Raw genomic sequence first — 17077 nt, forward strand, 5'->3', positions numbered from 1 at the left:
TTTTATGCATTGATCTAATAACCTGCAGCTTCATAAGTTACAGAAGCTTTATTGTAGATTTCTCAGAGCTTTCTCTCTGTATAGGATCATATCATCTGCAAATAGTGAAATTTTGACTACTTCTTTTCCAATTTATATCTTTTATATCTGGTTCTTGCCTCTGCTCGAGCAAGTACTTATAACACAATGTTAAATAGGAAGGGTGATAGTGGCATCCTTGTCTTGCTCCTGATCTAAGAGAGAAAAATTTTAGGATTTCACTATTGTAAATGATGTAAGCTGTGGGTTTTTCATATATACCCTTTATCATGTTCAGAAAGTTTCCTTCTATTCCTATCATTTGAAGTGTTTTTATCAGGAAAAGGTGCTATATTTTGGCAAATGCATTTTCTGCATCTATAGATATGATTATGTGATATCTTTTCCTTTGATGTGTTTATGTGGTGTATTACATTGATTGATTTTCTTAAGTTGAACCATCCTTGCATACCAAGGATGAAACCCACTAGGTCATGGTGTATAATTCATTTGATGTGTTGTTCAATCTGATTAGCAAGTATTCAGTTCAGGATTTTAGCTTCTGGGTTCATTAGAGAGATTGGTCTGTAATTTTCCTTTTTTGTGCTGTCTTTGTTTGGCTTTGGTATTAGGGTAATTGTTAGCATCATAGAATTAGTTAGGCAATGATCCATTTCAATTTTTAAAAAGAGTTTAAACAAGACTGTTGTTAGTTCTTTCCAGAATGTTTGGTAGAAGTCAACTATGAAGGCTTCTGGCTTGGAGCTCTTCTTAGTTGGGAGGTTTTTAATTAGTGATTCTATCTCTTTACTTGTGATTGCTTTGCTGAGATCATCAGTCTCTTCTTTCATCAATGTAGGTTGCTTATGTATTTCTAGGAATTTTCCCATTTCCTCTAAATTGTCCTTCTTGCTGACCTATAGATTTGCAAAATATTCTTTTAGGGTAGTCTTTATTTCTGTGGGGTCAGTGGTGATATCCCCTTTCTCATTTCTTATTTTGTGTATTTGCTTCTTCTCTCTTTTTTTCCTTTTTAGTTTAGCTAAGGGTTTGCCAATTTCATTGATCTTCTCAAAGAGCCAGCTCTTTGTTTTTTTTCTAGTGCATTCTTATTTTCTATTTCATTTACTTCTGCTCTGATCTTTGTTCTTTCTTTCTTCTTCCTATAGGCTTAGTTTGTTGCTCTTTTTTATTAATTCCTCAAGGTGTGCAGTTATGTCTTCATTTTTAGCTCTTTCTTCTTTTTGATGTATGAATTTTATGACTATTAATATCCCTCTAAGTACATCTTTTGCTGCATCCCATATGTTTTGATAGTTTGTGTTGTCATTTTCATTGGTTTCAAGGCAGTTACTGATTTCTTTTGAGGTTTCCTCCTTGACCCACTGTTTGTCTAAGAGTGTGTTGCTTAAGTTCCATATCTTTGTGCCTGATCTGGTCCTCTGGTCCTTCCAGAATTCCAGCTTCATTCCACTGTGGTCAGAGAAATTATTTTGTATAACTTCAATCTTTCTGAATTCATTGACACTTTCTCTGTGGCCTATTATGTGGTTTATCTTGGAGAATGATCCATGCATGCTTGAGAAAATGTATACCCCTCTGTGTTTGGGTGTAATGTTCTGTATATGTCTGTTAGGTCTAGATCCTCTAATATATTGTTCAAAGTCTTTGTTTCTTTATTGATTGTCTGTTGAGATGTTCTTTCTAATGGTGATAATGATGTGTTAAAGTTCCCCACTATAATTGTAGAGGTATCCATTCCTTCACTTAGTTTTGCACTTCAAGTTTGGTCACTCTGTCCTCCTGTCCCTGGAGGGCTGCAAAACTACACGTTCCACAAGAGGCCAATTGAAGGATGACCCCTCTGACAAGCCTTCCCTGAATGCCCCAAGTAGTAAGAGTTTCTTCAGGCCAGTAAGAGTTTTCCCAGCCCTTTTCCTATGTACTGTACTGCTTATCATTTTTGGCTTTTCCTTCATATGTTTGTCATTAACTTGGGAAATAAATTGATATTTGTGATATTGGTCTGAGTTCAGTGCTTGGCTCATTGATGGCTCAAAAATATATGTGGAATTTATGAAATGCTGAAAGGGCATGCCCTGGTCTGATTGCAAAAGTCATCAGCTGCCTCCCCCATCTTCCCTAACCCTGGGTGGGCTCTGAGACCCTGACAGACAGAGACCCATGGACATTCCTCAATCCATGGCCAGAAGCCCTCAGGGAAAAGACACACTCATTTCAAGAGATATGCCTGCCCCAAGGCCATGCTGCTGGACAGCACCATTTCCTCCCCAGCTCCAATCACAGCTTGACCTTTGGTTCACACCTAGGAAAGGGGGGTCTGGACACTGCCCATTTCAAAGGGTTGAGGGAGGATGAAATGGGGGTAAGGATTTGAACTCTGTCCAATGTGTGATGCAGATTTACTGCTGTGATCATTATCACCATTGAAATGGTTACTCTAGGACCAGATCTTTGAGGAAACTTCTCTTACTTTTCTTCACTGACTCCTGCTCCTTCATACCCCACAATGATACTCCCAAGACTCAACCATCAATGAGGGAACTTGAAAGAGATCTTATGTTTGATTTGGAAAAATCAGCATTGGAAATATGTTTTTTTGAGCACTAGCACTGTACCACAGCCTTATTTCTGTGTTGCTCTAAGTACCGCATCACCCTGAAGTGCTGAGAACATGAAAGGGGGAACAAGGAGCATCAGACACAGATCTGGGCACACAGCAGGTACAGGAATGTGCAGTGCTGCCATTCCCACTGGGTTCCAGTATTGTCCCCTGGACTCTCAGAAGCCTCTTCCATGGGTGACTGATGGACACCAGTGTGGCACAGATGCCCCATGATAAGATCCCCATGGGGCCTTGGATGCAGGAGAGAAGACACTTGCTACTAAACCGAGGCCTGATGCTGTTGTCTCATTCAATTATCTTTTGGGGTCAATGTAAATAACTCCTTTCCTTACTGGATTCCCTTTGCAAACAAAATCACTTTGTCCCCTGAAGCAAAGACACCGGCCTCACCCACACAGCATTTTGGAGAGCAGAAATCTGGCTACTGACACCACCTAACTGGAGCCCCTTTGCCCATCCCTGTTGATGCCCAGGCTTTGCTGATCATTCTCAGAGCACCCAAATTTAGGAATCGTGGCTTTCTCTGTTTCTTCACATTATTCAGTACAGCAGCTACGGATATTCTAGTAACAAGCCTTCCCATGGAGGACATGGCTCCCAGGCCCATCACCTGCTCATATTCCCTGGTTTCTTTCCCCTCTCTTGTTCATTTGGGATAATGTTGCATGCATCTTACTCGTGGTGGCATAGAGCCTCTGAGCTCAATACCATTATCAAAGAGAGCCCAATATTACAGAGGAATTTCCAGAAAAGGCTGGAAAAGGACAGAGTTGAGGGCTTTTAATGTGGGAGTTTTAATGATGGAGTTTGATGCTGAAGCTGGAGCCCCAGGTGAAGAGACAGAGCCGTTTGCCTGATAGTCTACAGCTGACTTTGTAGAAAGAGGCAGAGCCTAGAGAGCCTCGTAGTCTATAGCTGACCCTGTGTAGGAAACAGAGGAGGTGAGGCCAGAGGAACCCAGGAAGCCTGAACCCTTGCAGATGTCAGCAACCATCTTGCACCAACACGTGCAAATAGCCTTTGGTGAGGGAAGTAACTTATACTTTGTGGTCTAGTATCTGTAAGTTCCTACCTGAAATAAATACCCTTTATTAAAACCAACCAATTTCTGGTATTTTGCATCAGCACGCCTTTGGCTGACTAATACAAGCAGAGATGTGTTAGCTCTGGCCAAAGGCAGTGCTTCTCTGAAGCCCCTTTTTACATAGCCCCTGGGCAGGGATGCAGAAAGGCCCAATCCTAACATGGCCAGCAGCTACCATCCCTCCCATTTTCTCACACCCATTCCCAGGAGGCATGACCTGTTCCTGGTGCCCACAGCTGGCCAGGCCAGCTTGCCCCCGAGGACTGGGAGGGCTGTGCTGCATGGACTTCCTACAGACAGCAGCTCAGAGGAACTGGACCAAGTGAACCACCCTGGGCCAAATGGGTCAGACACTTGCTCCCAGCCCCAAGGGACAGTCTTTGCCCAGACCCCTCTAAGCCACCTCTCCCGGGTGTCCTTGCAGACAGGAAACTCAGCCAGGCCTGTCTGGGTGATGGTGATGGCTTGACAATGACTGGGCTTGTGTTTAGAGCCCACCCCTCCCATTTCCCTGCAGCTTCTTGGAATGCCCAGAAACATCATTCCATGGTGCCCCCACCTCCTGCCCCACATTCTCTCTTCCATATGGAGCTTCCTGCTTCTGAGTCCTCTCATTTGGCCCAGTGTTGTAACTGGGACTTAGAAATAAACAAATTATTATGATTACTGAGTCATACATAGACACTTTTTCTTACTTTCTGGTATATTATGGAATAGCCAAAAGTTAATATCTAAAATTACAGAAACTCACTAGACTAAGTCAGCCCTTGCTTATACTTACATCGTGATGATTACCCTAGACTAACCCCAATCCTTGTTTGTACTTGCTATTGTAACATATAATAGTAATCACTCCATCTCCCCTTGTTTGAATCCATGAAAACCCTGAACTCCTTAGGTTTTGGGCTGATAGACCACCCTATCTTCTTGCTTTGCCACTTAGCAACAAACTCTTTCTCTCTTTAAAATTTGTCATTGGAGTGATTGGGCAGAGAACCCTCCACTTTTTGCTCAGTAATACTTTGGCAGCTCTAGTGAGACCAAGGGTCCCTAAGGAAAAAGGAATCTGCCCAAGGCTCTGGAGCCCCAGCAGGACAGGTGAGCACCTAGCCTTTTGCAGCTGCTAGACCCTGTTGGTTTAAAACCTCAGCTGTTGGAATTTTCTTGCCTTGCTGGCACTCCAGGCCCCTCACCACTTTAACGTTTCAAAGGCAGAAACTTTCTGGTTCCAGATCTGGACATCTAACTAGTAGACATGGATTGGGGAGTTTGGATGGAGGTTTGAGTCTCCTGGGCCTGGGTTTGAGGTCCTGGGCCCTGCTTCCAGAACAATCCCTCTTGCTTTGACCTCTACACCTTTCTAGTTTCTGAGTACCATTCTTCCATCCAGGGTTTGAGGCCCTGGTCTGAGTCCATCTGTTGAGTATATTCCTGAAGAAATAAGTAATCCAGCAATTAATTGGTATTTAGTAAAATTAAGTGTTTAATGTCCAATTGTTAACTGATGTGTTGTTGAGATCATGCATATTCAGACATATTTGTCTGAATTTATTTGTCTCTGTACTTATTTATCTCTCTCAAAAGTCAGTATTAATGGGAAAATTTTAAAACTTACCTGTAAAGACTGTTTCGAGAAATGTCCTCACAGATTCAATCCCGAAGAACCCAATGAAGCCTTTATTTAGCTCCTCCTGTTTATTCCCCTTTACTGAGCCTGAGAATGGAAATAACCACCCCACCCCACCCCACACCTGTCAGGGTACTCAGTTCAGACAGGGCTGCTCTCTAAAACCAGCAGCTGAGCCACCGCAAAATTTCTACCCCTCTACGAACTGCCTACAGGAATAAACGAACAGGGAGGCCCCAAAGAACCTATATATGTTCACATTTCAGGAAAGAAGGACACTGGAAAAATGATTTCCCTCCCATCCCCTGGTAACCACCCCCCCCCAGAAGAAAACTGGGTGGCAATTGGCAGAGCCCAGGATGAAGAAAACACCACTTCCCTCAACCTCCCACCTGGAGCCTCAGGTGGCAAGATTAAATGTAAACCCTCAGCTCCTCTAGGAGGAATATACATGGTAGAGAGCTAAATTGCAGGTCATACCAGGAAAGAGCAAAAAATGGTGGTTCACCTTAGTGACTTTTATGTGTTCTGTGTTTCTGTTTGTGTGTGTGTGTGTTTCTATTTGCGTCTGTCTGTTTGTATATATTTTCACATCTCCAGATGGTAATGCCAAAGTAACAAGCAAAATTCTTAAAAGAGCTCTATTCAAATTGCTTAAAAAAATTAAGTGCTTGTATATAAACTAGTACTCCTGGAGTCCCCAAAATTAGGAAAGTCAAGCTTTAGAAGCTCTTTTTAACTCCTCCTGCCACCTTACCATTTAAACTTAAAAGCCAGAATACTCAGACCTTTACTAATTAATGAACAGGAAGGTCATGCCAAAATCTAGATAGACAAAACTATTTGGACAAAAAAATGGAAGAAAAATAAAAAATCCCTGAAACAGAAAACAGCAGCACCCCATCCGAGGGTTCTTTGTCCCCTAAGGAAGCCAGTACCTTTGGGGTAACTCCTCAGTCGGGCTGCCTGAGTCACAATCTTCTCGTCTTCTGAATCTCTGGCTCCAGGGCTTTCCCAGTAGAGGCAGCTCAGGGGGAAGGGCAGGGCCCAAAGTGATGGAGATGGTGTGGGTTTAAGTTAGAGTTCTCTCTACGGGGGGTTGGGGGATAATCACAAGGAAAATGTTATGGAATAAGCCATGTTTTGCCTGGTTTATTCTGCACAATGAGTTCCTGGATTGCTGTAGAGTTCTGAGGGAATTCCCACCTTGGGATTATTATTCTTTTCATTATAAAACATGGGGATGGAAGTGGCTGTGGCTCAAGCAGTTGAGCTCCTGTTTACCACATGGAGTACCTGGGTCTCATCCCCAGGACCTCCTGGTGAAAAATAGAAAAGAGGAGTCCCAGACCTGCACGGAGAGGCACAGGCCCCCAAGAGGTGTGGTGACACACCAAAAGGACAATGACACAACCAGATAGCCAAAAAACAAAAGCCATGGAGAGCAGATGTGGCTCAAGAGACTGAGTGCCTGCTTCCCACATGTGAGGTCCTGGATTCAATCCCTTGACCAGGTACCTCACTTTAAAAAAAAAGAAGAAAGAAAAACATGTGTAGCCTCGGGGATAATTAAATAAAATCGACTTGCCAGATAGGGTGAGGTATGGGAGCCCTGTGTGATATTATGTATGCTTGTTTTATATTCACAACTTTTGCTAGACATGTATTTATTATGTATGTTCATGTATTGCGGCGGCTTGCTCGGTCGGTAGAGGTGGGGTCTGGCTGCGGACGAGGGGTCGGTCCAGCTCTGGACGAGGGGTCAGTCCCGCTTGGGACGAGGGGTCGGTCCCACTTGGGACGAGAGGTCGGTCCGGCAGCAGATGAGGGATCGGTCTCACAAGGGGTTGCGCGGTTCGGCTGACGGGGTCGCCCGGCGAAGCCGGCGACGAAGGGGTCGCCCGGAGAAGCCGGCGACGAAGGGGTCGCCTGGAGAAGCAGGCAACGAAGGGGTCGCCCGGAGAAGCAGGCGACGAACTGGGGACAAGGGAGGCCAGGCCCTTGTCGGGGGCTCTCAGGACTGGAGGGCGCACGGCAGAAGAACCACCGCGGAGACAAGGTAAACACGCAAGTCCACTTTATTGAGGGAGAGGCAACAGTTTTATAGGGGCTGGGGAAGGCTGATTGGTTGAAGCCACGCCCTGTTCTGATTGGTTGCCGGAGAAAGGTCAGTGGGCGGTACTGGACGGGGGAGGGGTGGTGATTAGGGATTGGCTGTCGCTGTTGCTGGGGGAAGGGGCAGGGTTTAGGGATTGGTGGCTGCTGTTGCTGGGGTGGAGGGCAGACTGGAGTTTCCCGCCCACGCCTGGCTGTTGCTGCTGTCAGGGGGAGGGGAAAAGGGCAGACTGGAATTTTCCGCCCTGCACCTGTGCAGGGAGAAAGAAGAAGAAGGGTGCCACCCTACAGGCATTGTGTGGCGCCATCCGGGAGGAGGGGCGGCCGCGGAAGCATGGCTGTCAAGAAGGGGAGACCCGAGGGCACTCCGCGCCCATGCCGAGCTTCCTTCAGGGGTGGCGGTGAGTCCGACCAGCCACCCTATTATGGGGGCAGTGGCTTGGCCTGCCGCGGCTGCTCCCCCGCCAGCAAACCACACTTCAGCCTGAGGGGTGACCGCATTTCCCCCTTCTTTTCAAATAAGGACCAGGATGGCAGCAGCAACAAGTAGCTGAGGCCCAAGAGGCAGTAAGCAATGAGGGAAGCGGGGCTGAAGAGGGAGGTGAGTATGACGGGGATATAAATGTACAATTTAGGGGGTGGTATCTTTCCATTGCAAGCAAGGGTGGCCAATGTCCAATTAAAAGGCTGATGGCCGGGGTTGGTGAGTGCAATGGAGAGTGTGAGGAAAAGAAGGGTGAGGGTTTTGGACAAGAGGAGGCTTGGTGAAGTCATTATGGGAGGAAGATAAGGAGTAAAGCATAAAAGAGGATAATAAACAGAAAGGCGATGGAGAGTAGAATTCGTTGGCCGAGGTTCCAATCTTTTGGTGCGGTAGCGGCTAGACAGATGGCGGAAAATATTATCAAGAAAGCAAAGGTTATGAGGAAGAAATAAAGTATTAAAGGCTGTGGGGGAAGTGAGAAGATCATTTAGAGGATAGGGTTGAGAACGGTATATTTAAGACAGAAGCTTTGTGGTTTGTAGGAGACTGCTTTATAAACGAAGGAGAATGAGGGCAGTAAATATAGTAACAATAGATAGGAAGATGACAGTGAGGAGGAGTCTTTGTTTAAGGTTCCAATCGTCCATTGCAACAGTGGCTAGGCCGATAGCGAGGGGTGTTGCTAAATAGACAATGGCTGCAAAGACAAAATCATCTTCTGTTTCCTTAAGAATAACTTTTCTTTAAATACTTAGTAGCATGCAATATTAGAAACCGTTTCCTAAAAGCAAGTTGGCAGGGGAGCTTGGTTGCTGTTAATCTTTCCTGTTATAAAATTACCTTTTATTTTTATTATCATCAATTCAGTTTTATATATATATATTTAAGAATGACCTTTTGGAATTAGCCATTTAATACCTTAATGTAAACTATTGAAGATAAATTTTATCTTTACAGAACACATTCCCTTACGTAAAGTTATCACAATACCTTTTACACTTGCCGCATGCAAATTAAATTTCAAGAGTTTATGAAAAATTAGCCATCCTACTTTAGGACAAAATACGTCTTTTTGCAAAACTTATTACATTTCCGTTAGCATTTTTACAAACTTTTAACCTTTTTAATATTCATATAAGTTTTACATTCTTCATATTATCCTGTGAAGAAAAATAAGTTATTCATTTTAATCTAGGCAAGAACAACTTTTTATGAAGACGTACAGTTAATTTTGTTAATTAAGACTTACAATTTTTTTTTAAATTGTAGATATCTTATTAACATTTAAACTTATGTATTAATATAATAAACTTAAGTATTAATATAAGTACTTATTTAATTTTTGGCCATTTGAATAGAGCTCTTTTAAAGATTTCTAGTAATTTATATTTACCATCCGGAGGTATCACAATATATGTTGACATTGAACGAACAGACAGACAAACACAGAACAATTACAACACATTAACAGAAATATATAATTTATTTACAGTTGACTCATAATTCTTACTTTCTTGGTATAGCTGCTTTTAAATCCTTTTTTATATAGCATATCATAGATTATACCCTTCAAGATTTCTTCTGGACTTCATGTTGCCTGTAATAAGCCAGGAGGGAATCTTTTACCTTCCTGCTCCACAGCAAAAGTGACCCTATCTATAAGGCGAGTATAGGTGTCCGGGTCCCAAAGCTGACACGTGGTAAGCCACGGATTAAAGGGGAGAAGAAGGTCCCAATATACTTGAAGCTGTTTGAAAGAGATCTTACACCGGTGAGTGTCTAGGAGACCGGCGAGGGCCCGAACTTGTGGGGCTTGCTTAGCAGATAGGATGTTACCCATTGCTAATGGCCTTTTGGAGCCGATAAGAAAAGGGGCCCTTACCTTGAGAGCGCGGCGATGGGAGCTGAGGTGCGCGGTGAGACAAGGGGTCGGAGCCGGTGGGGCTCCGACGGTGGTCGCGGGCCAAGAGAAGGCCCCGACGAGGGGAGGGCGGGATGACGAGCAGTGGAGCAAGGCAAAGGGGAGCAAGCGTGGAGGGGAGGAGGCAGAGGTGAAGGCAGGGGTGGAGGTGCTTAGGCACGTGCTCCTGAATTTTATTGGCGCCTCTTAATCATAGCGGGTCGGTATAAGCCCCCGACATGGAAGGAGAAAGCCATCCAGCAATTCTCCCAGACCACCGTGGATCATATGAGGTCACCAAGGTTCAGGAGCAGCAATGCAGAGTGAAAAGATAGGGGTGAGAAGAGAGGAGAGCGTAGGGCTATGGTAGGGTTACTTCAGACGTGCAAGCGCGTGCTCCCGAGAAATCCAAGGCTCCTCTTAATCATAGCGGGTCGGTATAAGCCCCCGACATGGAAGGAGAAAGCCATCCAGCGATTCTCCCAGACCGCCGTGGATCGTATGAGGTAGCCAAGGCTCAGGTAGCAGCAATGTTGCATGAGAGAAGTCCCACGGTGAGAAGAGAGGAGGGGGGGGCTGCCAGGTTATGGAGTGAGGCTGTGGTGGGGTTGCCTTGCCCCACATTGGGCGCCAACTGCGGCGGCTTGCTCGGTCGGTAGAGGTGGGGTCTGGCTGCGGACGAGGGGTCGGTCCAGCTCTGGACGAGGGGTCGGTCCCACTTGGGACGAGGGGTCGGTCCCACTTGGGACGAGGGGTCGGTCCGGCAGCAGACGAGGGATCGGTCTCACAAGGGGTTGCGCGGTTCGGCTGACGGGGTCGCCCGGCGAAGCCGGCGACGAAGGGGTCGCCCGGAGAAGCCGGCGACGAAGGGGTCGCCTGGAGAAGCAGGCGACGAAGGGGTCACCCGGAGAAGCAGGCGACGAACTGGGGACAAGGGAGGCCAGGCCCTTGTCGGGGGCTCTCAGGACTGGAGGGCGCACGGCAGAAGAACCACCGCGGAGACAAGGTAAACACGCAAGTCCACTTTATTGAGGGAGAGGCAACAGTTTTATAGGGGCTGGGGAAGGCTGATTGGTCGAAGCCATGCCCTGTTCTGATTGGTTGCCGGAGAAAGGTCAGTGGGCGGTACTGGATGGGGGAGGGGTGGTGATTAGGGATTGGCTGTTGCTGTTGCTGGGGGAAGTGGCAGGGTTTAGGGATTGGTGGCTGCTGTTGCTGGGGTGGAGGGCAGACTGGAGTTTCCCGCCCACGCCTGGCTGTTGCTGCTGTCGGGGGGAGGGGAAAAGGGCAGACTGGATTTTTCCGCCCACGCCTGGCTGTTGCTGCTGTCGGGGGAGGGGAAAAGGGCAGACTGGAATTTTCCGCCCTGCGCCTGAGCAGGGAGAAAGAAGAAGAAGGGTGCCACCCTACAGGCATTGTGTGGCGCCATCCGGGAGGAGGGGCGGCCGCGGAAGCATGGCTGCCAAGAAGGGGAGACCCGAGGGCACTCCGCGCCCATGCCGAGCTTCCTTCAGGGGTGGCGGTGAGTCCGACCAGCCACCCTATTATGGGGGCAGTGGCTTGGCCTGCCGCGGCTGCTCCCCCGCCAGCAAACCACACTTCAGCCTGAGGGGTGACCGCAATGTATGAATGATATACATCAATTTTTTTAATGGACAAAAATTTTTTAATCTAATTGCCAGACTTCACTAAGTAAAGCTCCTTGAGAGCTATAAAAAAAGGTTTTCCTGGATTATGCTTTGGGCAAAATGCTAAGAACAATTGTAGTATATTCTTCAAAGATCGTATACTTTTGAGGTTGTTCATTTTAGAATATTATGGAAACAAGAAGGTTTTTAACCTGTGGAAGAAGAGAAAAAACATTTCTTACATAAACCATCATTGTTTTCATTTTAATCTACTAGGGTATGTTCTCCCTAAGTTTATATGGGGACTAATAAAATAAGCTAGCATTATGTCTATTAGATCTTTAAGATGAAAAATGTAAGTTTGTATTTAATGAGTTTATTTTGGCAAATGTTATTTAAAAATGATCGTATTTTGTAGGATGTATGAAAGCACTTCAAAGATCTTTTTTGGTAGCAGGTGTATCAAGCCTGCAGCATATGCTTTGTTAAAGGAAAGAGTGTAGCTTTGTCCTGAAGTGAAATCACTGGCTTTCAAAGAATGAGTGGTACCAATATGTAGGACAAGACCTGAGCAGACATGGAAAGTCGCAGAGGGTTTGCGGAAGGGAATTTGGTTTGCCATAGTTTCAGGGCGTGTGGTTTTCCTAAGGCCAATGCCTGATTTTATGAAAGGTAGGAACATGCAGGCTGATCTGAATGGATACGGAAAGTCACAGAGGGTTTGTGAGTGTGAATTGTGTGTGTCACAGTCAATGCTAATTAAAATTTAATAAACTTATGATACTTTTTAACCTTAAAAAAGGTTTCGTATCAAACTGAGTGTTCATACAAAACTGGAGTTTGGTTTTCTCTCTGTTAAAATAATGACATTTTCTTGGATTATTAGTCTGCTCTTAATGAAAGTTTATAAAAAGTTGTCTTACTTATCTGAGTATTCTGTCCAGAAGACCAAGATTCCATATCATACCAGAATATGCTCGTGGTCTTGCTCGTGTCCTCTGGGAGGCATCAGGAACCGAACCCTGGACCGCCATGTGGTAGGCAGGAGCTCAACTGCTCGAACCAAATCCATTTCCCAGAACTTCATCTTCATCAAAAAGGGACTTTTAAAGAGGAGCAAAGCAAATCTGTTATGTTCTACCTGTTGATTAATGTAACCCTGGTAAAAGTGTAAAGGTAAGTGAAACAAAGCTTCTGCTGATGGTCTGTGCCCAATCACCTCAATACAAATTAATCATCAAATGATTTTTATATCTAAAAATAGTTTCATTTAAAGATGCTCCTAAGGGAATTAGGGCCTAGACTGTAAGCTCTTATAACAGTCACATTTACTCTGGGACTTTGTTATTTCTAAGTTCCGAGATGCTCTGCTCTTTCTCTGTAACCTAGTAGCTCCCTGGAACTTTAGGTGTCTGATGACATCTGAGACTCAGAGCTGACGTTCTCCAGCTCTAAAGGTGCTGAGAAGCAGCAGTAACTGAAAAAGGCCACCCCACACGGCAAGTGTTAAAGAAGCTAAAGAAAGGATCAGACTTCAATCAAAAGGGGATGGGACTGATCTAGTTAAAGACTAAGGTGGATCATAATCCAAAGTAAAAAGTAATGCTATCTGTATTTTTAACCTATAATACTTATGAGGACCAAAAAAGGAGAAATTAATTCTGTCAAAAAAAATTTTTTTTGAGTCTTCCGGGTGGGCTGGGCGGCACAGGCTGGCCTGTGTGGAAGCCTCCGCGGTCGGCGGCGGCGGCCCTGGGGAGGCCGCGGCGCCCTGGGGGGGCGGTAGGAGGTGCCGGCGGGCGAGGCGAGCGGCGGCGGTCCCCCGGTCGCGGCGTCCTCCAGCGGGGGTCCGGGGGTGAGGAGGCCCGGGGCGGGGGGCCGGGGCTGCGCGGGGCCGCGGGGCGGGGCTCGCAGGACCCCGGGGTGCAGGAGGCTGGGCCGCCGCAAGGAGCCGCCGCCGGCCGCTGGGCCCCGCCGCCGGGCCGCTGGACGACGACGCTCCCGCGGGGCCCCGCCCGAGGAGGCCGCGGCGGCGGCGGCGAGGCCGCGGGAGGCCGCGGAGGAGGGAGGCGCGGCGGGAGGAGGGCGAGGCCTAGGTCCGGGAGCACGGCCCGAGCACTGGTTCTCCGAGTGGAGGGCAGCGCCAGGCCGAGGCCGCGCAGCGAGCAGCTGCCCCCGAGCTGCAGGAGGCGGCGGCCGCACAGCCCGAGCACAAGCCGCGGAAGCTGCGGCGCCTCTGCCAGAACCCGGCCACCGCCGCGGCCCGGCTCCACAAAGCCCGAGCGTGTCACAGCCAGGACTTCCTCTCCGGGTCCCCTTCCAAAATGCAGCCACCGCCGTCACCAATCTCTGCAAAGAAAGCGTGGATACCCGTCAGCGAAGTTTTGATATTGGAGTTCAGATTGGCTATCAGCGTCGCAGTAAGGATGTGTTGGCTTGGGTTAAAAAACGCAGAAGAACTGTACGTAGAGAAGATTTGATCAGCTTCCTGTGTGGAAAAGTTCCTCCACCTGGGAACTCTAGAGCTCCCCCAGGACTGACTGTAGTGTCCCCTAACCGAGCACTTCAGCGGAAGCTAGCTCATCTGCAGAGGCTGGTTTGCAGCCCTTCCGGGAAGCCGAGGCTCTGCACGGGCTTAGTGTTGCGATGGCCAGCATGGCGCGCTCGAGGACCCAGGCTCTCCTCCACGTGTAAGCAGCGCATCGAATGCTCGTCGGAGGAGAAGTGGACTCCACGATGTCGATGTGAACACTTTCACATCAGAAGAAACGGCACTCCACTTGGACAATGGTGGAGCTAGAAAGCGTACCTCAGCCCAATGTGGCGATGTCACTACAGACTCACCAACCCATAAACGCAACAGAATGATCTAAACTGCAAACATTTTCACACCCACCATGCTGCTTGAAAGCCACTTGATCCTCAGCACATACTATTATTGCAAAGGAAACATGAGGCCATCCTCCCTTGTTCACTGTTTAAGACAAGTGAATTCTATAGTGGTTGCCATAAAAGGAATTTCTAGGTATTTGCAGCAGATGCCTCTTGTAACTATGGCTTTCTCAAAACTATAATCCTAGCAGAGGACATCAGATAATGTATAGTCATTAGCAAGATCATCATAGGCAAACATATCCATTTCAAGGATAAAAGTGACCTTAACTGTATTTATTCTCAAAAGGGAAAGGAAATATCAGATGTTTATTTGGTTATATAATGCTTGTTTTTTTCTTTTTTCTTTTTTCTTTTTTTTGGTCCTTCATTTCCTGCTGTGTTGAGTATTTTGCTTCAACAGTATTGCCACTTTCTTAAAATTGTCTAAAACATGATTTGGCTTCCTTGTCAAATCTGCAGGCTTCCATTTTCACAGCAGCACTGTACCATGCACCTGGTTTCTATATAGTAACAGTGTGCAACTTCTAATTATTGGACTATGCCCTGTTTTTAGTTTTCAAAGAAATTTCTAATTCTGGTGATTGTGTGATGTAAAGAGGTGCTATGATGGTCATGCAATTAATACTTAACATTGAATCAATAAAAAAATTTTTTTTTGTTTTAAATATCTGTGGCACACAATCTAATTTAATCTGTCTGGTCGGTTTATTTGAACAACCTAGCTCAGCATTATTTAACAAGGAACCTAAGATGGGGAATGAGATCTTGGTATTCTGTACAGGTTGAAGTAGTACCCTGATGCATTTGAGAGTGTTTGGGGCATAAAATAAAAGGGATTTGCAAGGTCCCTTCAGGCACTGGGGCAGGAAAGCATGAAACTTGCCTACCTTGGGAATTCCTGCTATTCTATCAAGCAGTAGGGGCTCCCAGTTTACTAAAACTGCAATCAGAGAACTTTACAAGGCCTAAATCTAAGAATTGAAAGCAGGGAGACCTGTGGAAAAAAACCCAAGGAAATTCATTTTCATAATGAAGCGTAATTAGAGTTAAACCTAAGAGTCACTCTCTGGATGTTACTACACCAAACAAAATGAAAAAAAAAACACATTATGCTAAGTGAAAGAAATCAGACACAAAGTACTATATATTGCATGATTCCATGTGTAAAAAATGTCACTATAAATCAATTTATAATGATGACATTAGATTAGTGGTTATATAGGGCTTGGGAAGGACTGCTAAAGAGTACAGAGTTCTTTTTGGAATAATGAAATTGTTCTAAAATTTTTTGTTGTGATAAATGCACAACATTGTGATCATACTAAAAACTATTGATTATATACTTTGGATAGATCCTATGATATATGAATTTATCTCAATAAAACTACTTAATAAATAAATAAGTAATTGGGCAAGTATAGCCAGAAATAGTGGCTGTGTACAGCAGGGGAAGCATAGAGAGATTGAGGGGGTGAAGAATTTTCTTGTTAGTTTTTTTCTTTATTATCGACTTAATGAAAATGCTCTGATGATGATTGAGCTGATGAATGTATGCGGTCACCCCTCGGGCTGAAGTGTGGTTTGCTGGCCTGGTGAGGGGAGTGGCCGCGGTAGGCCTAATTCCGCTGCCCCCATAATAGGGTGGTTGGTCGGGCCCACCGCCACCCCTGAAGGAAGCTCGGCATGGGTGCAGAGTGCCCTCGGGTCTCCCCTTCTTGGCAGCCATGCTTCCGCGGCCACCCCTCCTCCCGGATGGCGCCACATGATGCCTTGTGGGGCGGCACCCTTCTTCTTCTTTCTCCCTGCGCAGGCGCAGGGCGGAAAATTCCAGTCTGCCCTTTACTCCTCCCCCGACAGCAGCAACAGCCAGGCGTGGGTGGAAAAATCCAGTCTGCCCTTTCCCCTCCCCCAACAGCAGCAACAGCCAGGCGTGGGCGGAAAAATCAAGTCTGCCCTCCACCCCAGCAACAGCAGCCACCAATCCCTAAACCCTGCCACTTCCCCCAGCAACAGCAACAGCCAATCCCTAATCACCACCCCTCCCCCATCCAGTACCGCCCACTGACCTTTCGCCAGCAACCAATCAGAGCAGGGCATGGCTTCAACCAATCAGCCTTCCCCAGCCCCTATAAAACTGTTGCCTCTCCCTCAATAAAGTTGGACTTGCGTGTTTACCTTGTATCCGCAGTAGTTCTTCTGCCGTGCGCCCTCCAGTCCTGAGAGCCCCCGACAAGGGCCTGGCCTCCCTTGTCCCCAGTTCGTCGCCTGCTTCTCCGGGCAACCCCTTCGTCGCCGGCTTCGCCGGGCGACCCCGTCAGCCGAACCGCGCAACCCCTTGTGAGACCGGTCCCTCGTCTGCTGCCGGACCGACCCCTCGTCCAGAGCTGGACCGACCCCTCGTCCGCAGCCAGACCCCACCTCTACCGACCGAGCAAACCGTCGCAAATATACAACTATGTGATTATACCAAATACCACTAATTATACATTTTGGATGATTTGTATGCTTTATTAATATGTATCAATAAAATTGAGGTATAGGGAGTAGGGCATATGGGAATCCCTTTTATTTTTTAATGTAATATTTATGTAATCTAAATATATTTTAAAAAATAAAAATATATATATATTTAAAAAATTAAAATTGATTTGTTAATTTTTTTTTAAGTCACTCTCTGGA

At 46.3% G+C, this 17077-nt stretch overlaps 1 pseudogene; it reads left to right on the forward strand.

The window, feature by feature from the left end:
• Positions 1–14423, forward strand: part of LOC131276993 (HUWE1-associated protein modifying stress responses 1 pseudogene) — an 82947-nt pseudogene extending 68524 nt beyond the window's left edge.
• Positions 14424–17077: the final 2654 nt, after the last annotated feature.

Source organism: Dasypus novemcinctus, chromosome 31, assembly GCF_030445035.2.
Source record: "Dasypus novemcinctus isolate mDasNov1 chromosome 31, mDasNov1.1.hap2, whole genome shotgun sequence".
Taxonomy (NCBI): Eukaryota; Metazoa; Chordata; class Mammalia; order Cingulata; family Dasypodidae; genus Dasypus; species Dasypus novemcinctus.